This window comes from Nycticebus coucang, chromosome 24 (genome assembly GCF_027406575.1).
Source record: "Nycticebus coucang isolate mNycCou1 chromosome 24, mNycCou1.pri, whole genome shotgun sequence".
Classification (NCBI taxonomy): Eukaryota; Metazoa; Chordata; class Mammalia; order Primates; family Lorisidae; genus Nycticebus; species Nycticebus coucang.
Genome location: NC_069803.1, coordinates 15929252 through 15953522, shown reverse-complemented (window position 1 = coordinate 15953522; position 24271 = coordinate 15929252).

Here is a 24271-nt window from a genome sequence, read left to right as displayed (position 1 = left end):
GTTTCCATCCAAGTAGATTTTACCTTTCTTGATTTTTGTGAAAATATTAAAAACGTTAAGGTAGCACAAGATGTCAAACCTTAATCAGAGTATTTGGGTCCGAGGGTGCTCCTCTAGAAATATAACTTGATATTCAAAATTCTCAGTGAGGTATTAGATTATGGGTAAGGGTTCAAAAAATTGTTTGGTCATTTACAGATTTATAATAGTTTTACACTATTTACCTGAGATACCCCATGCATATCAGTTTTGTCTATGGCAAAGGTATCTTGCTTTGTAAACAACCCATATCTTGCAAGATCTTGCTCTGTAAGCCTGTCTTTCTCTTCCTCAATAAACTTTGGTTCATGCTTCCCTGACTTTGGGATGTCTGGTCATTGTTTGGCTAAGAGCACACCAAGAACAGAGAATGCAAATTGAACCCTGACACCTGGAAATGTGCTGAGAATGTGTTGTCTAACAGTTGCCTCTTTTAAGGTGCACTGGGGTTGCCTTTGTCAACAGTGTAATCTGTACACAAGTAATTATACTGAGAATGACTTCATGATAAGTGAGTTAGAGTAAGTTAGAATAAGGAGCTGTGGTTCCCATGCTTCCATTTCTACAAGGAAAAACACAGGTGAAATCTACTACTATGTCATATTTCCTCACTATTTCTTCATTTCTTATTTCCTAAATAAGTTTATATTGGCTGAGTTCAGGCTTATGAAAACATACTACACATAGATGACCCAGGAGAAAATATAGATTTTTTCTATTTTAATTCATCTACTGTATATTCCTAACTTTGACATCATTTATATAAATACAAATCAAAACTAGGAGACTTAAATTATTCTTGGTGAAAAAAAAAAAAAAAAAAGATTTCCTTTCCTTCATTTTTCTTAAAGCATTTATTTTAGAAAACGGGTAAGTACTATCTCCTCTCTTTGAAATGTATAAATCCTTTTGAAAACTACAGGCCTTTTTTCATCTTAATAATTCAGGAATGTCTTTCTGAGGGACCCAGAAGCCATCTCTTTGAAATGTAAATATCAAGGAAGATTGCACCCCTATCTCCCTATTTTTGTGGCAACATAAGAGCCTTGCTCTAAGTTGCAAAACATCTCCTGCCATAAAGGTAGGAAAAGTGTGCTTTTCACTTAGTAAAGCCAATGAACTATCGCACAGAGTCACCCTAATTATAAGATGAATTGAGGATGAGCTATGCATACCTATATGATGGATGGAGCCATCATATCCTCTCGGGAGAGAATTAGTTATTGTTTATCTTGAAAAGAGATTGTACCTGTGTGGTTATATTAAAGGATAAGATTTTTTTCTGTATTTGTTATCTCTTTGCTGATCGCCTGTGATACACATTACGTTCGGGTTTATTCTAATACAAAAAATGATTTGCTTTCTCTATTACTTTTGTGGAGAACTTTTTGACTCAGAATACACTCACACAAAATATGGCCCGTTGGCCTACTATTTTAAGCTGAAGATTTTGAAAACTGCAAAAGCAGGAAGACAGTCACTCTGAGACACTATTCTGTTTTTCTTCCTGGCTTGCCCTGGAGTCTAGTGCTCTCCCCATGTCCCAGGAAAAGAGCCAAAGACAAGAAAATGCCAAGAAGAATCTGAATGAACAGGCCTGACTCAGTTCTTCCCAGTTATCACCATTAGATCTCACCCATTTTTCTCCCACTCATACTTCTAAATGATTGTTCATAAAAAATACGCTGTTTTCCCCATTTCTTTGGGTCTTCATTTCTGAAGCTTCGCATGTGAAGGAGCTCAGGAAATTTCATCCCAAAATATGATTCCTTGATATGAAAGTATTTTGTATTAAAGGCTCTTAGAGATTCACAGGTTTTTGGTAAAAGTTTGTTCTTTCTTAGCATAAACTGGACTGATTTGATCAAATTTATCTCAATCAACTGCAGGAAAGAAGATGAATGAAATCAGATCAGGCCCAAATCATTTAAAATATAACACCTGCCTCTCAAGTTAATTTACAAGTCAACCTGTTTTCCCATCAAATCATTCTCCCGAGAAACCCTTTTGCACTCCTAAGTAGAATTACTCATATTCCTCATTTTCCCCCTTACACATCCTCTAAAAGATATGTGTAAAAATATCTGGAATTCTTTGCCCATAGTGAGTGATCACACTGTGATTCTCCCCATGTGCATGGTAAATTAACTTTTCTCATATTCATCTGACTTAATTTTGAGTTGATCTTTCAATTAACTTGTGGGGGAAAGAACAAGTTTCCCTTCATCCCTGTACATGCTACATAAAACTTATGTCAAATAAATTTGTACGTTTTTCTCTTGTTAATCTGTCTTTTGTTATTGGAGTTGCAGCCTTGAATCTTGTAGTGGATAAGAAACAGATACTACTTTTTCTCCCCTACTGGGAGTTAGGAGAAGATTTTGGTTTTAATTAATTATATTTCCCCAGCAATACTAACCACAGTTTTCTAGTGCAGAGACAAGTAATAGAGCAACTATATATTTTCCACTGACTCGAGATGGTAGATGCTTGGCTTTACCTCCAAGGATGTTTTCCGACATTTAATTCCTGGCTAACTTATTTATGTTAAAGATTGTCTCTTACCCATATATTGAATTTTGTCAAACTATGTGCAGGCCTTTTTGCAGTCCACTGAATTAGGCTTAGTAATTTTCTTCCATGAGACATTGACATTTGAGTCTTTAATCTACCAATATAGCATTAAAGGTAATTTAAATCACTGCTAATTAAATCCATTTTCATACTCTGCAAAAGATGAATTGCTGCAAGAACATCCTGAATTCCATTACTTTCAATATTAATTGTTGTGTAATTCTGAGTAAATTATGGTTTCCAGTAAATACTTACAACTTACAAAATTAAGCTGTTGAAAGTAGAAAGTAAAAACATACAGAACTCAAGAAAGTGTTCATGACTATCTCAGAACACAGTTGCCTTATTTTCAGGAATTGTTAGTGAATTAATCATAATTGGCATTAATGGGGTGTCCATATTATGCAGTCTGGTACTGTTTCCTTTTTGTCTTCTGTATACAGATGTTTCTTGACTTACGATGGGGTTGCATTCCAAAAAAATCATTGTCAGTCAAAAAGTGTTTTTTAGTCAAAAATTAGTTTAATACTCGGATAAACCCATCATAGAGTTGAACAACCTCAAGTCAAACCATCAGAATTCCAGATGCTCTCTGACTTACAATAGGGTTCTGTGCTAATAAAAGCATCATAAGCTCAAAATATTATAGGCCCAACCACCATAAGTCAGGAACCATTTGTAACTATAATAGTAGTGCTTTAAAAAATTTGCTTTTATTTTTCCTCAGTGTGATCACTCCAGAGTCCATACATTTCTCCCAGAAATGCTGCCATGAGTTAGAAGCATTTTAGAATTTCAAAGAATTCACCACAAATTCCTTTTTTGTATATTTTTCAGCCTGTTGACACTCTAGAATCAAACAATCACCAAATAAAGTAAACTCAGGAAAAACAATCTCAGTGAAAGCTCCACCTGGCATATCAAGGAAACAAGACGGATAACAGTGTTGCCAAAAGAGGAGGCCCAGTGCAGAGGATGCACCAAACACTGTGTTTAAAAGAGGAAGGGCTTTATTTCAGCTGATGGAGGACAGCACAGAAGAATTCAAAATGGCCGCACTCCCCCACTGGCTCAGTCTTTCCCTTTTTAACCCCCACCAAAAAGTTCCAGCCCACAGAAACATTTCTCACTGGTCAGTTTGAATCAAACTAGAGAAGTGGACTCTGGCTTTTATAGAACCAAGGGCTTCCACAGAAGCAGAAACAAATATCAGCCTCCAGGTCCCATAAAGTTAACTCTACAACTTGCTCAGAGCTGAGTCCCTATGGGGAGGACTTGCAGGTATATCCTTGGGGTATCTTTGAGAAGACCTCTGTTCTCTTAGACTTTATTTTTTCTGAGTATCCTCTCTTAACACTACTTCTTCATTTAAAACTATTTTGATTAAAAAAATATATATTTTCACATATGATTCTCTAACTGGCTTTGAAGCTAGTTATTCCAATGAGGGCCATTTCATAGCCATGGGTTAAGTCTGTTCATTGTAAGTTTTAGCACATTGTTTCACAGAAGAAGATGGAATGAGTAAAAGTTAAATGTCAAGATCTGCTAAAACTGGTAGGGTAATTTAGGCATTCATATTCAAGTATTTGGAAAATATATTCACATATTAGTAAAAAATTATACTTGATACTTCTGGTTTCCAGTCTGGCATGTAAGAACTTTGGGAATAATCACTCTGTTCTAACAAGTAAAATTCGGAACTGAAAAATGAACAACTTTTCTTAGATTCATCAGAGAAGGGGGGGGGGTGTCACAGAGCAAACCACTGTCCCCAAACTGAAAAGACAGAAGGAGAAATACGGGGATTCATAATCTTTCAGAGCAGAAACCCACTAACCATACTGGATAAGAAACCCTAAACTGTAATTGACATATATTTGGAAGGTGGGTGTGGACAAATCTAAAGCCAAGAAAACCAGGGGAGGGAACACCAGTCGGAGGGAACACCAGTCATAGGGAACTTCAGATATTCCACTAGGTTTTTAAATGGTGAAGATAACCCTCCCCCCCAACCCCCCAAAAAAGTCTCCTCTGGCTTCCAGTAGGAACGGGGAAAGGAATCATTTGAAATACAACAGAGCATTTTGCTCTTAACAAAGCTGTCCCTCACGAGAAGTATTTCACCAAAGCCTAACCTATTAGGCTGTTATCAGGGTCTTACTGACCCGAGACTCCAATAAAAGACTCTATAAAAGACTTTAACTTAATCCTAACACGATAGCGCCCTTCTCCTTCCCCTACACCTCACCCTCACATCCCTTATGGCCTGTGTCCTGGAGATTCTACTACACAGTGTGTCATCAGATATCCAGTAAAATTACAAGGCATACAAAGAGACAAAAATCCGACTCAGATATACCAGGAACGTTGTAATTATTACACCTGAAATTTAAAACAAGTATAACAATGTGCCAATGGATCTAATAAAAAGTGTAGACAACACGGAAGAGCAAATTAGGAATATTTGGTATGACGTTATGATGATGGATAGATGCCAATATAAATTTGTTCAAATCCGTAGAATATAAAACTCCCCAGAGTGAATTCTAATGTAAACTATGGATTTTGAGTGATGATGACGTGTCAATGCAGGTTACTAAACAGTAACAAACATTACAATCCGAAGGGAGATGTTGACAAGACAGAAGGTTATGTATTAGGGGCGGACCGTAGAGTAAATCTCTCTAGCTTCTTTATTTTGGGGGAAGCTAATATGTCTCTAAAAATTAATTTTTTTTTTTTTTTTTTGTAGAGACAGAGTCTCACTTTATGGCCCTCGGTAGAGTGCCGTGGCCTCACACAGCTCACAGCAACCTCCAACTCCTGGGCTTAAGCGATTCTCTTGCCTCAGCCTCCCGAGTAGCTGGGACTACAGGCGGCCGCCACAACGCCTGGCTATTTTTTGGTTGCAGTTTGGCCGGGGCCGGGTTTGAACCCGCCACCCTCGGTATATGGGGCCGGCGCCCTACCGACTGAGCCACAGGCACCGCCCTAAAAATTAATTTTTTTAAACACGTAACAAATGAAAAATGTCCTGATACTTCATTAGTAGTAAAAATAGCTGAGGACAGAACATCTGAACATCATGATTTGTCAACAGAAACTGATAAAACTGAAAAGCCAAGAGAAAAAGAGACTAACAAAATGGAACAGACGATCTGTGAACTGTGCAACAACTACGAAAGATTTCACATGCACATAATGCGAATACCAGAAAGAGAAGAAAGAGGGACAGGAACAGAAGTAGTTGAAATGGTAATGATTGATAAATCTCCCAAATTAACATCAGACACCAAACCTCAGATCCATAAAACTCAGAGGACACCAGTACGGATCCATGCCCAGACATACGTACCTAGGTAACCAGGCATACTATAATCACACTGAAGAAAATTCCAGATACAGAGAAAGCCCTGAATACTCTTCCCCCAAATTAACTCAAAGACAATCATAGAACTAAATGTAAAACATAAACTATTTAACTTCTAGGAGATAATAAGGAAAACAGCTACATGCCCTTGGGTATGGTGATACCTTTTTAGATACAACGACAAATGCAAGAATTGATGAACTGATTTGGTCTTCATTGAAAATTAAAACTTCTTCTCTGTGAAAGATATTGTCAAGAGAATGAGAAAACAGGCTACAGACACAGGGAAAATATTTGCAAAGGACATATCCTTGCAAAAGACTCTTGCCCCAAATATCCAAGGAACTTTCGAAACTCAACACTGACAAGATTACAGCACGAGGACCTAGGCAGATACTTTCGCAGGGAAAATACACAGATGGAATATAAATATATGGAAACGTGCTCCACACTGACGGCGCCAGCTGCTGGTGAGAATGTGGAATGGCAGGAACTTTCATTCATTGCAGTGGGAGAGCACGTGGTGCAGACACTTTGAAGAACAGTTTGGCAATTTCTTCTAAAACTAAACATGTGTTCTCCATGGATCCAGTGGTTTCACTGTTTGATATTTACCCAAATGGGTTGAAGAAGACTTGGGTCGATACAAACCCCACACATGGGTCTTTGTAGCCGCTTTGTTCATGACTGACAATGGAGGTGGCAAACATGGCCTTCAGTGGGTAAATGAATGGGTAGATTGTGTGTCCAGACAATGGAATATAGTTCATTGCTAGGGACAAATGGTCTATGAAGGCATGAAAAGAGGTAGAAGAATCCTCGTTACATATTGCTGGGTGTAGGAGGCCAATCTAAGAGGGATGTATATTGTGTAACTCCAACTATATGACATTCTGAAAGGAGCAGGACCAGACAGCAAAAGGATTCATGATTGTTGGGGATGGGGTTGGGGGTTGGAGGGGAAAATCAATAGGCTGAGTACAGAGGAATTTGGGGACGGTGAGACTATTCTATATTATGCTACAGTGGTGAACAGATGGAAACCATTGTATACTGTGACTTGTAGAGTGTCTGGCACTGAGTGAAACTCTAGTACAAACTGATAGACTTTGGGTGATAATGACATATCAAGGTAGGTTCATCAACTATATAACAAATATATCACGCTGCCTTGGGATTTTCTTGGTGGGGCAGGCTGGAGATGGGGGTGGGGAGAATGTATGGTAAGTCTCTGCCCTCTGCTCAATTTTTCTCCAACTTTAAAACCGCTCTTAAAAAAGCCTATTATGGCTCGGCGCCTATAAAACAGTGGTTAGGGTGCCAGCCACATACATCAAGGCTGGTGGGTTCAAATCCAGCCCAGGCCAGCTGAACAACAATGACAACTGCAACAGAGAAATAGCCAAGTCTTGTGGTGACCACCTGTAGTCCCAGCTACCCTGTTTCCCCCAAAATAAGACAGTGTCTTATTTTAAGGTGTGCTCCCAAAGATGTGCTAGGTCTTATTTTCAGGGGATGTCTTATCTTTCCTATAAATAGGTCTTATTTTCGGAGGATGTCTTATTTTCAGGGAAACAGGGTACTTGAGAGGCTGAGGCAAGAGAATTGCGTAAGCCCAAGTGTTGGAGGTTGCTGTGACCTGTGATGCCACAGCACTCTACCAAGGGTGACATAGTGAAACTGTCTCAAAAAAAAAGCCTATTATTCAAAATCATCACATTTGAAGGTATAACTTTCCAAAAGTCCAGTGTTCCCTAGAATAAGGTAGAAAATGCTCTACCTAAACAATGTATATTGCCATATATTTAAAAAATTGTTTAAGGCTACTAAGACCATGTTTACAAATAACAAAAAGTAAATAATTAGATAAACCATATCGCCATTATAATTTTGTTACAGAAAATAAATTTCAAAATCAGCTTCTAATATTATGATCTTTTTTTATTCAAGCCACTGCAATTTTAACTTTCTCCCTCTATTGCCAATATTCAGAATCTACTCTAGACAGGTATATGCTTTCTAAAATGTTTGTACATTTCAATTTCTTAAAGGCTTTGATTTTCAGCTAGGCTGTATGATAAAATCTCTGACTTTTAAAATGGAATATTAGAAGACTTTGATCCCTGCAGAATAGAATTTAATCAGATTGAAGCAAGACAACTGTGATGGACAGTTATTTAAGAGCACCAGATGATTTTTCAGTTTAGATAACCAAAGTGCCCTCTTTTAATATTAAAGTTGACTACTCAAGTGAACTTATTTTAAGTTCAGAAGGCAAGATAATGCATATCTTCAGAACACCAGGAAAGTTTTATGTTTCACACTAGAAAGAGATAATTAGACCACCTCCTTACCAGGAAGACTCTATCATAGAGTCATTTTCAAAGAATTTCAAAACCACTTCACTGAGCACTGAGGCCCACCAACCAGTCACATTCCCTTCTGTGTTGCTCTGTGACTTACACAATACCCAACTCATATACTGTAGTCAACAAATAATTGTGAAAAAATAAATAAAAAGGTATGAGATGAACCACAGGATATGCCATTTCAGGGAAATATAATTTTGTCACTGGAGGAAATTTTTTTTTTCTCCTTTCCCATTAAAAGGTGTTTCAGGGAGTCTTAACAAGATTTCACAGGTGGTAAGTAAGACCACTGAGTAATTGCTCTCAAGCAAACAACCGATTAGCAGGGCTTGGAAACCAGATACTTAGTTTTCATAAACTAGCTCTTACCTACTACATCACACTGCTTCCTAATGTACTCAAGGCCTTCAATGCAGATAAAATGGCTTTAACATCAATTGATTACTATTTAAGATTAATCACTGGTATTAAGACTGGGCATAGTGGCTCACACCTGTAATCCTAGCCTCCTGGGAGGTACAGGTGGGTAGAATGCTTGAGCTTAGGAGTTCTACACCAGACTGAGCAAGAGCAACACCCCACCTCTACTAAAAATAGAAAAACTAGCTGGACGTGGTGGCACACACCTGTGCCTTTTTGGAAAGCTGAGGCAAGGGGATCACGTGAGCCCAAGAATTTGAAGTTGCCGTGAGGTATGATGCCACCGTGCTCTAGCCTGGGACTCTTTCTCAAAATAAAATAAATAAAATTGGTAAACATATGCCATGCACATTATTTGCCTAAGGTCATCAAGTCATCAAGGAAGCCACAATTAGGACAAAAAATTTGGACTAAAAGCCAATTCAAATGTTAGGTATATCACCTTATGAATAAAACTTAAAACTAAAGATGTAGAGAAATAATGAAATTATAAACTTTCTTTAAAGCTTTCTTTTGACTACTGTAAAGACTCTGCTATTCATAAAGTTTCTGTATCTTACCTAATATTATAATGACAGTTTCTTCAAAGAAGCAATTGACATTTTAAAATTTATATTATATATAATTTTCTAGACATAGCCACAGTAAGAAGGGTAGTACAAACAGAATGATAATTTGCAACATTGCCCCTCCATCTCTAAAAAAAAAAAAAAAAAAAAAAAAAACTATGGAAACACATTTTTAAACTTGAAATAAAGAGACTTGTGGCTACAGCAGAGAGAAGGCCTCAGTGGAAAATAAGGTATACAATTTGTTTTCAGAGCTTCACTGCTGTGCGTGGGGTGGAGCTTTCACAAATGATGAGTAATGAAGACCACTTTTTGTAAATTCTGTGGTTTCACTCACTCCTGATTATTGAATAAATATTAGTAGATTAAAGATGAGACTTCAAAGCAAAAACAGTATCATATCTAGGTCGGCATAACAATGAGATTGGGTTCAAATGGACGTGAGAGAAAATCACTAAGATTTTCAATCTTGAAAAGCACCATATCTATTTTGCAAGGTGCAGTCAAGACCGATTCTTCCAATTAGACTTTCCAGTTTGACTTTTTCCTCTGAAACTCACTTACCTGATAGTATAGGAAATAGAATATTAATACTCAAGATTGGATACATTTGAAGACCAGAGCCCTCTCACACTATAGATGTATGAGAGCTGTGTAAACATGATGTTAGAAACTTAATCCCATTCTGTTATGTGATGTGAGTCATTCAATTTTTCCAGGCATGCTTCTCCATTGTGAGTAAAACACAGATGGTGGCTTGAATAAGCCTTAAGATCTCTCATTATATTAAACTCTTTATGGTTCTAGATAGTCAGCCAGAGGATATTGAGTAGTTATATTCAACTATCATCTACACTCACCCTAAATCTTCACTTCATAAGCATCTCCCTTAGCTGTGTACCATATACCACATTTCTCTCCAAAGTAGGGGTACCAATGAGATGTAATATTAACCAGGTCTCTAAGTAAAAAATAAGTTTGATTTTTATATGTTTATGCCTAACTCCTGCCTTAGTGTTTACAGTCATAAAGCTTTTCCATCTATCTGAATCTGAAGTGTAGTAAATTCAAGGCATAATATAAAATTTTGCATGGAATTATAAAGTTTAGCAAGATTTTGAGTATTCAGTGACTTTAACATTAAAGTATCTCAAAATATTAGTTATAAATTTACTGTGCACAGTTCAAATATATTTACATTCACAAATATATCAAAACTAACTTTATTTTTTCTATTTCCCTTCAACAAAAATTAAACAACCCTTAGTCTTATTATACCCTGTTTCCCCGAAAATAAGACACTGTCTTATTTTAAGGTGTGCTCCCAAAGATGCACTAGGTCTTATTTTCAGGGGACATCTTATCTTTCCTGTAAGTAGGTCTTATTTTCAGAGGATGTCTTATTTTCGGGGAAACAGGGTATTTACCTCTTATTACAAATTTATGATTACTTCCACATATTCTTAGCATTTTTATACCATAACTAATGTATATGTAATTGGAACATACTTCACTATCTCGTTAGTCATTTTGTTAAATAGGGCTTGGGATAAGAGGGACAGTTTTATGTCACTTCTAAAATGTACATTTTCGCTACATAGTTTACTAGAAGCTTAATAGTGACTTTAGAGGGTCTAAGTCTGTTTCATGCACATTGTCTTTCAAAACTAAAGAAAATTATTTCACCTCTTCCATCTCACGGTGACATCTCTAAACAAAGCCAAGATTGCACATGGCTGCTTATTACTAGCGACGTTCCCAAGAGAACATCTACTGGCAATGTAATTCAACTCTTCAGATGAAGACAAATTCTATACACAAATGGGTACATTCCTTGCAAAATGAATTAAGGAAAACAATTTTTAAACTTAACACACATTATTTGAATATTGCATTAGTGGTTGGTATAATTGTCAAATTGCCTTTGTGTTCGTTTAAAAAAAAATCTTATTGTTATAGTTTTGATTCATGGATAAGCTGTTGCAAATAACAATAGTATTTTAAATAATTTCCTTAAAACACCAATGCTTTATCTGAATTCTATAAAAGATTAGTTGATTCGTCAAAGTCATTTAATGTGTTGGTAATCTCCATGGCATTTAAAAATCCTATGTAGTGTATTTAAATATGCTTGTTGTTTTTATTATAACTTTTAAAAGTGAAAGTATTTTAAATGTTTTAAAATTTATATTAACTATGTAAAATCTTTAAGGTGCTGTAGGTAAATTGATAATTTCCTCGGAGGTTATAAATTATAAGGATTTTTATTGAGATACCCTGAGTAACTGAAATTATTATTTTTCATAACATTATACTTAGTTTTGGCTTACTTTTTTTATACTAACCACTATACTAACTAGGAATAATTTTACTATTTTAATAAAGATAGCTCTATTGGCATATATTGTCTAGTATGTCTAAAGAGTACAAAGTGTTGAGTTGATTATTTATTGGGTTATCTGATACAGTTATTCTCCTAGGTTTTTCAATGAAGACTCGAAACGTTTAACCCTTTTTGAACAAAAACTAACACTTTAAACTTGGAGATAAAAAGAACAGAAGTATAAATTACATGTTTCTTTAATACAAGTTTCTAAAGGATGAAATAACACAAAAGTATACTACTTTCTGAAAGATTAATGTTGTCAAATTTGAGAATTTCAGAATACCTTAGAAATGTATTTTGTGATAGAAATACGATCAACTGCTATTAAAAAGTTCTCACCAAGTTGTTTCATACCTCAAAGTTTACCACTGAAAAATTTGAGAATGTTACCTCAGTCCCTAAAGAATCCCTTTGTATAATTTTATAGGTATTATTTTTCTATGTAACTGTTAGTTTTATTCTCTTCTGAACTTTGTGATTCAAATTATCCAGTAAGAATCCAGGAACAAATGCATATTGGTTTATTGTATCCTATGGGAGAGTCGTATAACTTCTGGAGCTTTCTGAGAGGAGAAAAGACAATGAAAGCTTTATGAGAGACGGGTATACATTGTAACCATTTCACCTACTTAGTGTCCTCATGCATTTATTAACAAATACACTCTCATTTCTTTGTAAATTATTGTCTTAAAGAAAATAGGTTGGCATGTTATTAAAGGTCAGATAGTTCTACGAGGAATGTGTGAGAGGGTAGCCACAGCACCTATGGAGAAAAAGGTAATATTTTCCTCAACCCTCATAGATTCTTAGTTGGAATAGATATTTGGAATAAAAGACAGATTAACAAGAGAAAAAAATGCAGAAATGTATCAACATATATATTTAATATAGATGTAGGAGACCGAATGAGTAGTTTTCAAAATGTGGCTGTGATCAAGGTGTTTAGTTTATTAGTATATCAGAAGACACAATAGGTGATTTCAGCCAACTGGAATATAACATTATGTATCTATAGTTGTATTTACACAGATGTATAAATGAAATAGAGGGCGGCGCCTGTGGCTCAGTTGGTAAGGTGCCGGCCCCATATACCGAGGGTGGCGGGTTCAAACCCAGCCCTGGCCAAACTGCAACCAAAAAATAGCCGGGCGTTGTGGTGGGCGTCTGTAGTCCCAGCTACTCAGGAGGCTGAGGCAAGAGAATCGCTTAAGCCCAGGAGTTGGAGGTTGCTATGAGCTGTGTGAGGCCACAGCACTCTACTGAGGGCCATAAAGTGAGACTCTGTCTCTACCAAAAAAATAAATAAATAAATGAAATAGAATGTCTACACATAAAAATATAATAGTCATAAAGATATCCATATATTAGTTTTTCAGATTAGACACAGCTGAAGATGGAGTCAATGTAAGTCAGAAGAAAAAAGAAGGTCTGAAGAGTAGGAAGATTGAAGGATGTAGAAAATCCTGACTTCTGTGTAACAAGCTTCACTGTGGTAGAGAAGAGAAATGAAAACTCACAGCAAGTGATAAAAAGATACAGGTCAAGAATTTATCAAAACCAGCTTAAAACTCCAGCCCAACTATCCAAGAAACCCAAGAAATATAAGTTGAAGAAAACTACATTTCTTATTAAGACTACTATTACCAAAGAGGAAGAGACAAATTTTAAGCCATTAAATGAAAAAAAAAAAAAAAAAAAAAAAAAATAGATTACCTTCACAGGACACCCGTGAGAGAAACAGCTGACATTTTTAAAACACTGATGGAAACCAGAAGATAATATAATAGAACAACATATTCAGAGTACTTTCTATAGTGTTCCTACATTGAGTGAAAAATCTTTCAAAACTAAAGACAAAATTAACACATTTTTAGAAAACCAAAACTGTTTCAAGGAGAGATAAACATGCAAAAAATATCAAAAGGAGATTTTTGGGACCTTAGACCCCACAAATTGCAGTAGTAGCAGCAGTAATACCTTGTGGGGCTTAAAATACATGTGAAAACAAATAACAACTAAAGCACAAAACGAAGGGCAAGGATGAGGAGAGTTATAGTATTTAAAGTCAAATTCCAGAAAATGATAAAAGTGTTTTTTATGAGACTTCAGTAATTTAGATTTCACAGGGCGGCACCTGTGGCTCAAGGAGAAGGGCGCTGGCCCCATATGCTGGAGGTGGTGGGTTCAAACCCAGTCTGGACCCAAAACTGCAAATAAATAAATAAATAAATATATTTAGACTACATATAGAAAATTCCACATGGATGCAGAAAGGGTATTAAAATTCAAAACGTATAAACATATGAGATAAATGAGATTTAGAAGTTATAAAAAATAATCCAATAAAAATTAGAGTAAAAAGAATAAAAAAGGTTTGGATATTTGACTATAGTAATATGACAGGTCTAAATTAAAGTATCAGTGGTTATATCTAATTCATGACATTAAAAACTCTTATTAAAGGCAAATATCAGGTTGATAAAGACATGTTACTTAACTAAAAGGTGCTTACAAGACATACCCTTTAAATTCAGGTATGCTGAAAAGTTACAATAAAATGATGTTTAAAAATCACCAATATTCACCAAGAGACAGCTTTATAATTACCCTGATAAAAGATAAACCAATTTTAAAGAGGATATTTTATAATAAAATGTTCATTATGTCAGAAAGATGTAATTATTGTAATTTTGTACACAGCTAATAACATAATAGCTTCCAAATGTATAAATGATGAAAATAAAAAGAGTAGACAAATTTACAATTATAGAAAATGTGATAAAACTTATTTCATTCTAAGAGGCCAGAATAATCAGAGTAATAAGCAACATTACATAAAAAGAAAGATCATAAGCTAATATCTCTCATGAACATAAAAATCCTCAATATAATATTGATAAACTGGATTCAACATATAGTATATGTTGTGTTCTTTCCAGAAATGGAAAGATAGTATAATACTTAGAAAATCAGTTAGTAAAGTTCCTCATAGTAACAAAATGGAGGAGGAAATGCTGTAATCTCCTCAAATAGATGCAAAGAAAGCTATGAGATAAAATTCATTTATTGCTCATGGTGTGAGGGGGTACTTCTCAGAAAACTAGAAATTAAAGGTAGGGAGAAATACAGACAAAAATACAACCCTGTATGTATGGGTTTAAAATGTTAAGCTCACCATTGAAACAGCAGAAACAGTTTGAATAAATTTTATACAAAAGAATAAAGAATAATAGAGAATAAAGGAAGGAAAAAAAAACAGTCTAACAAAAGGCAAAAACAGGGCAGAGATTGATAGCAGAGCATTCTTTTAACTCTTGGAAGGTGGCAGGAATAAGCCCATATGTACCAATTACCATAATTATTGAAAGGATATTACATTAATCCAGAGAGAGAGAGATCATCAAAAATAGAAGCCTGTGTAAAAACAGAAATAAAGCCTTTCCAAATCAGGCTCAGCTCTGAGAAGCAGCCAAGTGTCTATACTGAAAAACCAAGAGTAAAGCATTATTTTTCAAGATTTATCAAATATAGCCACTGTGATGAAAAAAAATGTTCTTTATAGAATAATTCAAGTTTATGAATGTGGAAAAAAATGGCTCTCTGAAAACAAAGACTTTCATTTGTTAGGATGTGCTGATTTTTATGGTGTAAATATTCCCACCCTGGTCAATTTCAAGCTACCAATGGTGACGTCTTTAGATGCAGAAAAATGCACATAATTGGTTCTTACAAACTGATACAAGCAAGCTTTAGCACACTTCTAAACTAATTGTTTTAAGCAAATTTTTATCAGTGTATGAACTCATCAGAAGACAGATTAATAAGAAATTTTGTGATAAAGGGACAAGGATGGGGCCTGGGTGCAGTGGCTCACGCCTGTAATCCTAGCACTCTGGGAGGCTGAGGTAGGTGGATTGCCTGAGCTCACAGGTTAAATGATAAATGGCACCATAATGGATTCAGAATGTGGGACATTCTGCAAGTCAACTGGTCTGTTTCTTCAGCAAGTAAAAAATGTATATTAAAAAAATAACAAATTTGTGATCACTAATTACTTAAGAGTACCAAAACACTTTGGTGTTTATTTTTTTCCTTCGTTATGACTTAGTAATGGCTTCTGTTAACCACACTGTAGTGTGGAACTAATTTCCTTACCCTTATATACTAAGCCAAGTGGTAGAGATAAAATCTAGAATAAATCTACATTTGATTTTGCCTGCTTTATAATTTCATGAGGCTACCTGGAGGGGATTATAACACTCATATTTTAGATTGTTTCATCCACTTTTCTAGCAGCCAAGTTAGAATGCACCATTTCTAACTCAAATGATTGAGGTATCACTGACTTTTCAATTACAGCCTAACATGAAACACATAATCTCTTCAAACTGTTCTGAAGTGCTTTTCCCAAATGCCAAACTGCTCCATCCATTCAAGAGCCAGGTTTTAATTAAAAGACATTATTGAAGTCTTTCAGAGCAATCAACATTCCTGTGGTTATTTGCTATAGCTCTCTTGTTCTGTCAAATGTATTTCTCAACTCAGAACTCTTTAGTTTGAGAACAGGTCCTGCAACCCAAATGCACTGATCCATAATGCCAAATTATAATTCATTTTTAATTTGTACTACTGGACTTTCCTGTTCAACTGTCACTTCAAAAGAAGAGATAGAAAATAAAGACATAGAATGAATGCAGGTAAAAAAAAAAAAAACGAGGTTTGAAATAGTTTCTCTTTGACAGAAATATTTAGTACTGTAAATCACTGAAATTTCAATGAAATGTACATATGATGATGCGCTCTCAGGAGGTAAAGAAGAACAATGATGCTTACACAGATGAGGAAACATCAAAGGAAGTTAAAGGAAAATATGGTTAACAACAAAGCAGATTTGGAGACAATAGAAGGGTTACCTTGGGAATGCAAACTCCAAAGGCATAAGATCCATAATTAGGTACTTTCATGGTGCTGAACAGACTGGAGGAGCGCAGCATTGAAAGAGAAGCTGAAAGCCCCATTAGGGAATTCGCTGCTGCTATTCCCTTCTCTGCTCTTATAATGGCTTGGGGTGTTTGTGGAGCAGCCTGAATGGGAAATAAAGTACAGAAAGCTGTGTCTGTGGCTACAGAAGGCAGCAGAATATGTAGACCAAATAGCTCCCATTTAATGATTACTTACTAAAGAGCCAAACAGTGTTCTGGATATTTGCATGCACCAGGGCATTTAATCCTCACAGCAAGTTTAGGCATTAGGATTCATCACTTTCCTCATGAATGATAAAGACACCAAGGCAGAGGGACCAGGGGAAGATAACCTGGGCAGCCTCATGATTAGCACAGGAGTTAAGTCAAACCGTCCTACAGTCCACAATAATAATTATCAGAATAGTCAGTATTTCTGTAAAATCTGTTTTTCTATCACCTGAAACCAGCATATAATTCAGAACATGTAACTTGCTCTTTATACAGGCTTCAAGAGCTTGCATAGGAGATTGGCAGATAAAAGGATGTTTCTCCAGGAGCATACATCAGGACCACCACCCTCACACTTCCATCCACTGATTCTAATTTTTTTTTTTTTTTTTCAGAACGAGTCTCTAGGAATCAATTGAATAAATATTTCTAGGGGAAATGTTCGAAGATGGCTAATCTAAGTCATTCTGTTGATGGGGATTCTCTTGTTATAGATTAGAATACGATTAGATCTCGGTAGGAATTAAGAGAATTTACAAGAATATTTAAAGTAACCAACCAGAGATGTTGCAGAACCCAGGAGCTAGTAAGACAGGAAGCTGTTAGCCACTAAGCCTCTACAGCAAAGGGAAGGAAGAGTGAGGGAGAAGGGGGCAGTGGAAGGCAAGAGGCTGGACAGAACCTATAGTCTGGGAGCGAGCAGTGTCTACAGTACGGTGGCTTCTGTGACCCAGAAGGGAGGACGCAGGGGAGAAATACCCTGACCAGGGTCTCCACCCACTCTTCAGTCTCTGTTGGCTGACTCCAACTTGAAGCCAAAGACAAGAAAGTCCAAGCAACGCAGTCCACACAGGTTTACTCTTTAGAACACAGAACAAATGAGAAAATAACAAAAAACAACTCTGTGGGGAAGGAAGAAGTGACAAATGGAGATTAAACAACACTCTTCATCCATTTTGCAACTCAGCATCCATCCTTGCCCAACAGAGAAGAAATCACAAGTCTTATTAGCAACTTGCCACAGGATGACACCAAACTCATCATACTCTCCATGGGTTTTGAATTACAACACTGCATATATAAGGTTTAAAAAAAGAATAGGCAGCACCTGTGGCTCAGTGGGTAGGTGGCGGGTTCAAACCCAGCCCCTGCCAAACTGCAACCAAAAAATAGCCAGGCATTGTGGCGGGCACCTGTAGTCCCAGCTACGTGGGGGGCTGAGGCAAGAGAATCACCTAAGCCCAGGAGTTGGAGGTTGCTGCGAGTTGTGACACCACCGAACTCTACTGAGGGCGATAAAGTGAGACTATCTCAAAAAAAAGGTTTAAAAAAGAAGAATGAAACGTTTAATATAAGATATAGCTTCTTACCTTATAGTTGTTAACTCTTTTTTTAATATAAGGTATAGCTTATATTAAATGTTTAATATAAGGTATAGCTTCTTACCTTATAGTTTTATAGTTGTTAACTCTTCAGCCAACTACAAAGTCAAAATCAGTAATCACAACTCCCTGTCTCCCCTATCTAACTCCATATTTCCTTTACCTTGCTAAGCATCTTAGATGGTCGGGGTTTTCTACTTGGTGGGGCAACCCAAAATTTTATTTCGACTTAATTTATGCCCATGTTAACCCCAGAATTACTGACTTGTCCTAGTTTCCCACTGATATTGTTATTGGGCATGAGAATACAAATAATTCCTTAGGAAACCTCGGGGTCCAAGCATAGTCCTCCAAATCTACTTTGTGTAGTAGCAACTTTGTTTTCATTTGGTAATTTCAATAAAGTACCACAGTATAGAAATTCATTCAAAGAAACTCATTCCCTTGTTAGTTCAGTAAAAGAGGAGTCCAAAGAGGCTAGTTGGCACTGTTAACTTCCATTTTAATGGAACCATGATTATGATCCTTGGCTAGCTGCCTTTCTCTTGGGTACTAGGACTACAGTCCAACTGCCCTCAAGTTTCTGTGGACAGAAAAGTACTGTAAATGGATTACAGGGTATTATAGTGAGAGGGCACTCCTCTCTCCCCATGTGGCTGTTGGGGAACAGCACGATATGTGGTCTACTATTTTAAGGCGTACACCACAATGCATAGGGCAGGACATTTAGTTGTCCAGGTTCTTCTTTTACTCTCTTAGACTGAATTTCAAGTGAGTTGCCAGTTGGCCATTTCCTTCATTCTATGAGGCCAGCTGATTTTGAGGAATGGGCACATAGTCAAATTAGTGAATTTTATGGCATGACCTCTGAAACTCTTTATTAGTAGTAAAATGAATTCCTTAAAGAAAGGCAGTTCTGTGTTGACTAAATGGCAAGGGTTAGGGCCTTCTGTAAGTAGAAGAATGGGGACACTGACAGAAGTGTCATGGGAAGAAATGGTTATTCTGTATCCAGAAAAACTTTCTATTTCAGGGGGAGGAGGGAAATCATGATCCCTCCATGAAGGAAGACATTTAGCGTAACCAATCCACAATTGTGTATATGCTAGAAAATGGCATTGTATTGGCTCAGCATGAACGTTTCCTTTTAGCATTTGGGCATGGAGCAGGTCAGTTGCAATAAGGGAATGTCTTCGCTTTTGAGCTCACACATAGTTTCTATGCTTGCCAAGTTAGTCATTTAGTACATGAAACCAATGAGCAAAGCCAGGATCTGAAAACAAGTCTATTGAAAACCATTGGGCAATTTACTTGTGTCTCCCAACCTGTCAAGGCCTGGGTCTTGTATATGCCATTTCCACTAACAGAATATTGCTGCATACAAATAGTCTTACGATTTGAAGAATCAAATATTATTGAATGGGCAGCTGAACTTGCCAAGTGATGTGATGACTTATGGTCAGGAGCTTACTAGAGAGCCAGGAACTTCCACCTTTGCAAGTTAATAATAACTATGAGAAGAGATCATCATAGTTTTGCTACAATCTCTCAGTAATCTGTACTGTGATTCCCTCCAGTGGCTCCACATTGATGCACAATCTGCCACAGACACGTCAAATACTACTGGAAACTCTATCATAAGTCTCAGATATCAAGACAACTTCCACTAGAGCATGGACCTTATGTTAACTCTTTTGTCTCAGATATTGTGCCAAACTGTGACCTTCTCAGTCACCTAGAGAGTAGAAACAGCCCACACAGATATGGTGTGTGTAGTCTTCAGTATCCAAATAGTTATACCAAACATTGCCTTTTTCTCATGGGAGGTGGTGTGAGCTGCAAGACCACCAGACTATTGGAAACCACATGATAGGACAGACTTCATTTCATAGGCTTTATCTCCCATCTTCTAGAACATCTATGTCTTATTGAAACATCTAGGGTTCTTGTTCTTTTTTGGTCATCAGATCCATACACAGGTAAAATATAGCTAGTACCTTTATTTACAAAATATTCGTGATAAAATTTTACAAGGTGGCAAACATTTACAGAATATTCTGTGAAATTTTATCATCAATATTTAGCAAGTAAATGTATATTTAACTATATTTTTCCATTTTCCCTACGTATGGCAACTTTATGGGTGACCTTTGGGATACCCTGTATTCTTCCACATGAAATGCACAACTTCCAATACAGAGTCAACATCTCTGTGTTTAGGTACCAGGGGATGCAACTTATTTTATTCAGTAAAGATACTACACAGGCATCAAAATCAGTTAAACTTTATAATAATCCATAATAATCTTTAAGATACATCTTATTTTTTTGTACTAGAGAAATGGGTGAGTTAAACAAGGATGTGGTATAAACCCTTTTCTCTTGTCTCTGATGTTGGCTGTAATTTTTGTACAAAGTTCAAATCTGATCTTGAATTACTGTTTGGCTGGGGATGACAGTTCCACAGACAGCCACTTGGTCTTTCCAATAAAAATAATCCTCACAGATCAGGAAACCACTTGGGGGATTCCACTAGCTACTAAGTATGTTTATTCCAACTATATAGTCAGGAACTAAGGAACAGCTATTGCTGTTAACTAAAACTGTGTAACAGGCTAGGTCATATCTCCATTTGTCACCAGACCCCCATATCCTTCACTCTTCAAATCTGATCTGAAGATAATAGTAAAATTGTGAGTCTCTAGGATTTAGCATCCATTTAGAGCCAGTACCTAATAACTTCTGGAATGCCAACGTATTATCCTTGTTTCAGGACTCATTTTATTCAGTATATAACCAGAAAATTTCTTGGGAAAGGTTGAGAGGAAAATATACATATGTAGTATGTACAGTAATATGAGAAGTTTCATCTAATTAAAAGTAGAAGTTTCTTCTTCATAATAACCAGGCCTGTCCCTCAAAGGGATAATAGGCCTGTGAAGCGACCTAAGTCTATAAATTCAATTAATAGCCATTAATATCTGATACTTTCAGAATGTTAATATTGCTCCAGTTATTTTATTTTTTTTTTTGGCCGGGGCTGGGTTTGAACCCGCCACCTTCGGCATATGGGACCGGCGCTCTACCCCTTTGAGCCACAGGCACCGCCCAAAGAAGAAGAAGAAATATGTAGGTTTTTTTTTTTTTTGTAGAGACAGGGTCTTACTTTATGGCCCTCGGTAGAGTGCCGTGGCCTCACACAGCTCACAGCAACCTCCAACTCCTGGGCTTAAGCGATTCTCTTGCCTCAGCCTCCCGAGTAGCTGGGACTACAGGCGTCTGCCACAACGCCTGGCTATTTTTGGTTGCAGTTTGGCCGGGGCCGGGTTTGAACCCCCCACCCTTGGCATATAAGGCCGGCGCCTTACCGACTGAGCCACAGGCGCCGCCCTGCTCCAGTTATTTAAACCAAAATATGGTAGAACTTCCATAGTTGACCATACATTGACCACTTCCCCAAGTTGACCTAATTTTCCAACAGATATGCACCACGTGTATGTATTACTACAGTAGGCCTAGTTCCTTATATTGGCTGCCTTCATATGTTGACCAGTTTTTACAGCCTCTTGGGTAGGGTTCTACTGTATTTACAACGGATTCTGGCTAAGGTCATCTAAATTGATGATTTCTCTCAGACAAGGCTTTATATTTAGCTCTCATTGATAAAAAATCCTTAGAATACATTCCAACATACCTTTTTCATATGGGGATCAATTTGGGGCAAGATCTTTCATTTTCATTGGCTCAAGCCCTTTCTTTTCTAAGAAGAGGCATTATTGTTCTTTCTAGAGTAACTAAGTAGGAAAAACTGGGTAAAAAATGTATATATATCGGTAGAACATCGATAAATACATTGCGATAGACACGTTTAAGTGACCTTAAGAGATTCAGCAGAGAGATTGATAGTCAGTTAATCTTGCAGAAGACTTTAACAGTTCACCTATTATCATACTTTGAGAGGATATCCTCTGCTGATTCAATTGACTATAACGCTTTATTCCTCCCACTATGTGGGAATCACAAGATAAGGACCCATGGCTTAATTATATTATGCTGTCAATTAAGCATAGCTCATAATTTCATTGTTTTAATATTAATGTTTTTAATTTAAATTTCCTTTAAATTTCCTCTCACTTTTTATAGAAATACATGCTCAGATCTTATCCTAAGCATCCATATCTTTGAATCATCATTTATAGCTGTTTTTCTAATAAATGAGAAAAAGATAAATACATAACTACTATTTTTAAAGTAATCCATGTTCCACTTAGCATTCTATTATGCACACAGCAGTGAGAACAAGCTATCTACCCTTATGTGTATCATATAGAAAAATTTCACAAATGCTAAGCAAAAGAAACCACACAGACTAAGTTTCATTTTAAATATTAGCATTCTTATGTAGAAATTAATTAAAAAAATATAAAATTAATCCCAGCTGTCAGAAGTTAGGTTAATAGCTCTCTTTGGTTGGGAGGGGCTTGTGTCAATAGGGGAGAATAGGGTTAATCTCATTCTTAATTGAGAGCAGTGTTTTCAACCTTTTTTATCTCATGGGAGACTTTAACCTATAGTTATACTTCCACAGCACACTTAAATTATGTTGATCAAAAAAAAAAAAAAAGAGAGAAAAAGAGTAGAAAGAATGTATGAACTGTGGTTTGAACTTCTTTCGAAATATTTAATAGTCTTTAAAAATTTAGGCACACCTAAGATCGTCTCACAGCACACTGGTTGAAAATCACTGACTAGAAGATGGTTCTACAGTATATTCAGTTTATGAAAAAAATCATCCCATTGTCTGCAACAAAAAAATTGCTGGGCATTGTGGCAGGTGCCTGTAGTCCCAGCTACTTGGGAGGCTTAGGCAAGAGAATTGCCTAAGCCCAAGAGCCAGAGGTTGCTGTGAGCTGTGATTCCAGGGTACTCTACCAAGGGCAACAAAGTGAGACTCTGTCTCAAAAAAAAAAAAAAAAAAAAAAAAACAGGAGTGCTTTATGGTTTCCACATAGGAGATTTAACATTTCACAAAGATTTTAGAGAAAAGGAGTTTTTTTTTAATCTTGTATTTGGAACTTGGAACTTTCACATCTCTCTTAACACGTTCGCAGAAACTTAGCTAGAACATAACAATGTACTCAATTCTTTCTTTTTCCTCCTGGTCCAGGTGGCTTGGACTATCTAGTTGTCTCTTGACACTATTTTCTCTGAACTTTTTTTCAGAATTCCCTTACCTCACTGATTTCCACGCTTATCTAAATATGAAGGCAAAAGGGATTATAGCTCAAAATAAGAGCTCCCAATACTTCTAATACACATGAAATTTGAATGAATTTAATGACTACATTAACTATACCTTAGCTTTAAAGGTCTATGAAGTATCATTGCTATGCTTAATAGATTTACTGAGAATTATTTATCTGATTAAAGCTTCACTGATCCTTAGATCTTTTGTTAATAAGCACAGTAAGCTCCCTGAAATTACTTGGTAAATAATTATCCAAATAATGTCACTTAATTAATTTTAAAGGATTCTTCAAAGAGTTACAATGGTAGCAATTTTGTACACATTGATGTTTGATTTATGTAAGTTGTACAAATCAGATTGTTTTTCTAAGTGTCTTTGTGTATATTTAAACTCAGGATTTAATAGTAGGTACTTCAATGATAACAGAGTCACAATGATTATTAGAATACAATCTTGATACTAATTTTTGTCCTATTGGTCCCAGTGATAATTTCATTCTTTTATTATAAAGAAAACCTGTGAAGAAAGGAACACATTTTGGAAATGGAATCCATAACTACCTTAGAAAGCTTAGCAAATCTCAGTACACATTAGAGTATCCCGATTGAATTTGATCGATCACAAGATTAACCTGACAAGTTATGCAAAAGAAATCCTTGAAAAATAAGTGATAAAAGTTGATTCAGTACACTAAAAACAAAACAAAAAAACCTGAAAGT